The sequence below is a fragment of the Lagenorhynchus albirostris genome, chromosome 3, assembly GCF_949774975.1.
Source record: "Lagenorhynchus albirostris chromosome 3, mLagAlb1.1, whole genome shotgun sequence".
NCBI classification, from domain to species: Eukaryota; Metazoa; Chordata; class Mammalia; order Artiodactyla; family Delphinidae; genus Lagenorhynchus; species Lagenorhynchus albirostris.
The window spans coordinates 31,166,119-31,171,818 of record NC_083097.1 but is presented as its reverse complement, the minus strand read 5'-3'; positions in this window follow the sequence as shown (position 1 = coordinate 31,171,818).

Sequence of the window (5,700 nt, the reverse complement as noted above, 5' to 3'; positions counted from 1 at the left end):
CTGAGAGAAAGATGGTGGAAGTAGGCAGGAGCTGAAGTTGTCAGGAGGGAGGTGTTTGTTTTCTGAGCAACCAACCCCAGTGTCACCTTTACTGATGGTTGAACCCCAGAGTTATGGAACTAGCACATCTTCCCTCAGTTGATGGCTCCAGGGGTCTGATTCTAGGTTGGCCCCTTAACACCCATGAAACCAAGCAGGATCCTATGGGGCTCTGGGCATGGAAGCCTTTCTGTTCAGCCTTCCTGACCTTCCCTGAGTTACAAAGGGCAGGTTCAAACAGTTGCTAATCAGGGAAGGGAGGGGAGAGGCAAGGGAGGAGCAGTCAAGAAACAATAGTGCAGCCTTGGGGCAGGGTCCTGGTTCTGCCTCAAGGGATACACATAACAATATCTTTGAGTTCTTTACAAAACTAAAAACAACAACAACAACAAATGAAAGGTGTTAGTATTCTTCATTCCAGTTTAAAGGAACCAGAGAAGCTCATCAAGATTTGGAGATCACCTGAAGCCAGATTAAAGGGATGCAGGTCCGGCACACACCCTAATCTTATCAGCAACCCCATCCTTGAACTACTGCTATAAAACTTCTCATCAAATCCTCCTGGGCTGGGACACACAATTTTTGAGGGCAGGAGTCCGCTGTGTCCCACTTTGCCTGGCAAAGCAATAAAGCTATTCTTTTCTACTTCACCCAAAACTCTGAGATTCAATTTGGCACAGGTGCACAGAGGCCATGTTTTCGGCATCACTCACAAAGCAAACATTCTTGTAATAGAAACAACAGGACTCAGAATGGCTACTTGGGTTTTCCATAATCTGGACATGGTTCAATATATAGTTTTTAAGGATCACAGAGACTGCACCACCAGATCAGTTCAAATCCATTCCTTCAGAAGAACATAATTAGAGTAACAATGGATTGACTATTTCAAATCACTTTTCTAAACATGAGTTTAGTGCCTCAGGATTTTTCCATGTCAAGGTCCAATTTGTACAGTCTATGTACTCGGTTCTCTGTGGAACCAGACATATCTTCATTATGTTTGCCTGTGAAATGTGAAGATGATCCCACTAGAGATTATGTGTAATCTGAGCCCAAAACAGGATTTCTCTGGTTTTATACTATTGTCATCACATCACTTCAAAGAATCTCAGAACTGCAAGGAATCCCTTTGGAGATAACAAAACCCTCTCATTCCACCACCTTTACAACTCCACCTATTGAGAACCTGTGTCCAGCTCCACCATTTCCATTGTCTTAAATCTCATTACCTCAAAAGGCCTCTTAATGCATCTATGGAGAGCTCAAATTGGAAAATTTGTCCTTAGGATGAAATAAAATCTCCCTTTCAACTATTTCCCCCAGGATCCCTTATTCATTCTTAGGAGAAAACCAGGATTAACACATTTCCCCTTCCCATGGCAGTCTTCCCCCACTTTCGGAGTGGCCAGGAACTTCCCTGACCACACCATCCAAACTAAGATGCTCCTTATTGTTCTCTACTTATGCCCTTGCTGTTTCCTTCAAGGCACTCATCACAATTTGCCATTGTTTTCTGTATGTCTTTTTTACAAGAGAATCTTAGCTCTTAGAGGGGCCACACTGAGCTGTCTTACTTATGGCTGGACCCCCAGCATCTGGCACATTGTGGGTGCTCAACAGATACTGGGTACATGAGTCCATGTCTTTAGACATTTTTAAATAGCCCTAGTCTCTCAGCCTTCTGTGACCTGACCATCTATGTTTATTCCTTCTGAGATTTTGCAAATTGCCGAGCCCAGAGAGCAGCAGGTAACAAATCTCTCTGAGTGGGGCTGGCATAAAGAATTAAGAAGTGGAAAGGCTGTGGATCTGGCCAGAGTAAGTGCTTGGCCCAAAGGCACTCCAAGTCAAAACATTTTTAACCACTAGTGAAAACCAAGCAGGACCCTATGGGCCTCCTGGGCATGGAAGCCTTTCTGTGCTCCCCATTTCTTGTTTGTAGGTAATAGGTTTCAGCCTCCATGACCTTCCCTGAGTTCCAAAGGGCAGGTACAAACAGTTGCTAATCAGGGAACAGAGGGGATGCAGAGACAAGGGAGGAGCAGTCAAGAAACAATAGTGCAGCCTTGGGACAAGATCCTGGTTCTGCCTTGGGGAATACACATAACAGTATCTTTGACCTCTTCTGCAGAAATAAAACCCCCAACAAATGGAAGATGTTAATTACTTGATGAAGCGTTCTTTATTCCAGAGAGAAAGTCACAGTTTGATAACCTCTAGAACCACAGACACTCATCAGGAGACCACCTAAGTCCAGATTAAAGGAATGCAGGTCCTGCACACACCCTGCCCCTTATCAGCAACCCCACCCTTGAATCATTGTTATAAAACTCCTCAGGAAATCCCCCCGGGTTGGGACACACAGTTTTGAGGGAATTAGCCTTCTGTGTCCCCCTTTGCCTGACAAAGTAATAAAGCTATTCTTTTCTACTTAGCCCCAAACTCTGTCTCTGAGATTTGATTCAGCACCAGTGTACAGGGGCTGGGTTTTCAGCATCGCTAGAACTGTCGAGCATAACATGCCTGTGACTGGATCGGGCTCGCAGGCAACCATTTTACAAGGCCTCTTTTAATCCTCCCTTCCTGAACATAGTTTCCAGATCCCTTATCTTCCTCCCCTGGACATATTCCAGTGTGTCAGTGTTGCTCTTGAAGTTTGCTTCATAGACCAGGAGTCACAGCATGTGGAGCCCAGGAGACATGGGACTGTTATCTTCTGTGGTCTGGATAGTAAACGGTTCTCTGAGCAGCCCAGAAGGCATGGGGTCTCTCAGCAGATGTCCTACGTTGTTGTTGGCTCCAATTGAGTTTGCAATCAATATGCTTTTTTTTTTTTACCATGAGCTGATGACAGGCCACTTAATAATATTTATGAAACAGCCTAAACAAAGATCTCTGGCCTTGGAAGAATTCAGACATTTCTTGATGATGTTTTCCTTCAGCACAAGTCTTGACAAGAAGAACAGGATTCCCCAATGCCCTGATTTCCCACAGACAGATGCGGCCCAAGCAACCAATCCAACCACAAAGGAATAATCTAATCGGTTGCTCTTCCTGACCAAGGTAATTATACTAGACCAATAGTTTCCACATCCTGATGCATACTAGAATCATCTCTGGCCCCATCCCTGGAGATTCTGACGGACGAAGTCTGGGGCACACAGAATCTGTACTATCAACAAGTTCCCCAGATGATGTGGCACATCCAAGGACCAGAACTGGGGAACCACCCTCTAGACTAGCAGCATCAGCATCACAATTCTCAAAACTCTGGAACTGAGGTCTTCTAAGTGGCAGATGTATCCTAAAATTTGAGAGCCAATGATTTAGATCAAGGTTGACAAACTTTTTACTGAAGAGTCAGATAGCAAATATTTTAGACTTTGTGGGCCAAGAGGCAAAATTGAGGATATTTTGTTGGTACTCATATATAACTGTTTAAAATTTACAGTTCTTCGGGGCTAAACCATGTCCCATCCTCCTCCTCCCCAGCAAAGATAGATGTCCTAATTTCCAGTACCTCAGAGTGTGGCCCTGTTTGGAAATAGGGGCTTCGCAGAGGTCATCAAGTTAAGATGAGGTCATTAGAATGGACCCTAATTCAATGTGACCAGTGTCTTTATAAAAAGGGGAAATTTGTACACAGAGACAAACACATAGAGGGAAGATGTGAGACACAGGAGACCACTGCTTACAAGCCAAGGAATGCCTGAGGCTACAATAAACTAGGAACAGATCCTCCCTCACAGCCCTCAGGAGGAACCAACCCTGCTGACACCTTGATTTTGGACTAAGCCTCCATAACTGTGAGATAATAAATCTGTTGTTTAAGCCACTCGGTTTGTGATACTTTATTATGGCAGTCCTAGAAAACTAATACCCCATTTAAAATGTAAAACAATTCTTAGCTCAAGGGCCATACAAAAACAGGCAAGCAGCAGGCTAAATAAGACCCATGGGCTGTATCTAGGCTGTGCCCCACCATATTGGCTCAACATCCTGGTAATCAATCCATTGTTCATAATCTCATAGTAGACCCAGTCTTAGGTCTGCAAGTACCACTCAGATATTATCTCTTTGGAGTGGTTTTCCATAACCTCTATGTAATGCTGACCCTGTACTTCAGAAGCCTTGCCAGCCTTGCTCACTGCTCTAAGAACCTGACACGTATCAACTTTCAATAATTATTCAATGAATGAATTTAAGACAGATAATCAGAAGCACTTCCAGCTAGAAGAGACTGTAGATTTCATTCATCACAGTCCTTCAGTTTTCAGAGAGGCAGCTTAAATCTACAGTGTGTCAGTGACTGCTCAAAGTAACATGGCAGAAAACCCGGGATTAAAACCCACTTGTCTAGACTCCCAAACTGACAGCCCCTTCCTCGCACCACCTATCCTGAAACATTAGCACTTAAGACACAACACTTTATCCCCATTTTTACACGACAGACTTGCAAATAAGAAGGGATGTGTTAGGAACATAGGTGTGGTTAGCAAACTGGCCATAAAGCAGCCAAAGACAGGGTGAGCAGGAGGTACACCAGAACATTCACTGAGGAAAACTCTGTGGTAGACATTTACCTGGGCTACCTACTTGCCATTCCTTTTCTGGTAACCACATCCCAATTTCCTTTTGGGATATCAGCACTTTCCCACAGTGTGTAACCATGGAAGAAGGGAATTCTTAGAGCCTACCTTCCAACTACAAAGAAAACGACCCTTCTGCACAATATCCACACCAGGGTACAGTCAGGGACCTGTATGTGCCCTAAGCTCCCTTAATGGGACACTATCTCCCAGACTCTGTAAGTCCCAAGTGACACGGGACAAGTGTATTGGTTACCGATTGCTGTATAGCAAATGACCACAAACTTAGTGTCTCAAATCAACACAAGTTTATTTATTCATAGTTCTGTAGGTCATATTCTGGGATGTTTTTGCAGGGCTGTAAGCTCAGGGCCTGTGATGATTAATTTTCTATGCCAGCTTGACTAGGGTAAGGGATGCCCATATACATGCAAAACATGATTTCTGGGTGTGTCTCTGAGGGTGTTCCTGGAAGAGATTAGCATTTGAATCAGTAAAGAAGATGACCCTCCCCAGAGTGGGTGGGCATCATCCAACTGAGGGCCCAAATAGAACAAAAAGATGGAGGAAGGGACCGGGAAGCCTATACAAGCCACTGAACCAACCTCACACACTGGGGGCAGACAACAAAAACAATGGGAACTATGAACTTGCAGCTTGCAAAAAGGAGACCCCAAACACAGTAAGTTAAACAAAATGAGAAGACAGAGAAATATGCAGCAGATGAAGGAGCAAGGTAAAAACCCACGAGACCAAACAAATGAAGAGGAAATAGGCAGTCTACCTGAAAAAGAATTCAGAATAATGATAGTAAAGATGATTCAAAATCATGGAAATAGAATGGAGAAAATACAAGAAACGTTTAACAAGGACCTAGACGAACTAAAGAGCAAACAAACAATGATGAACAACACAATAAATGAAATTAAAAATTTTCTAGAAGGAATCAATAGCAGAATAAGTGAAACAGAAGAACGGATAAGTGACCTGGAAGATAAAATAGTGAAAATAACTACTGCAGAGCAGAATAAAGAAAAAAGAATGAAAAGAATTGAGGACAGTCTCAGAG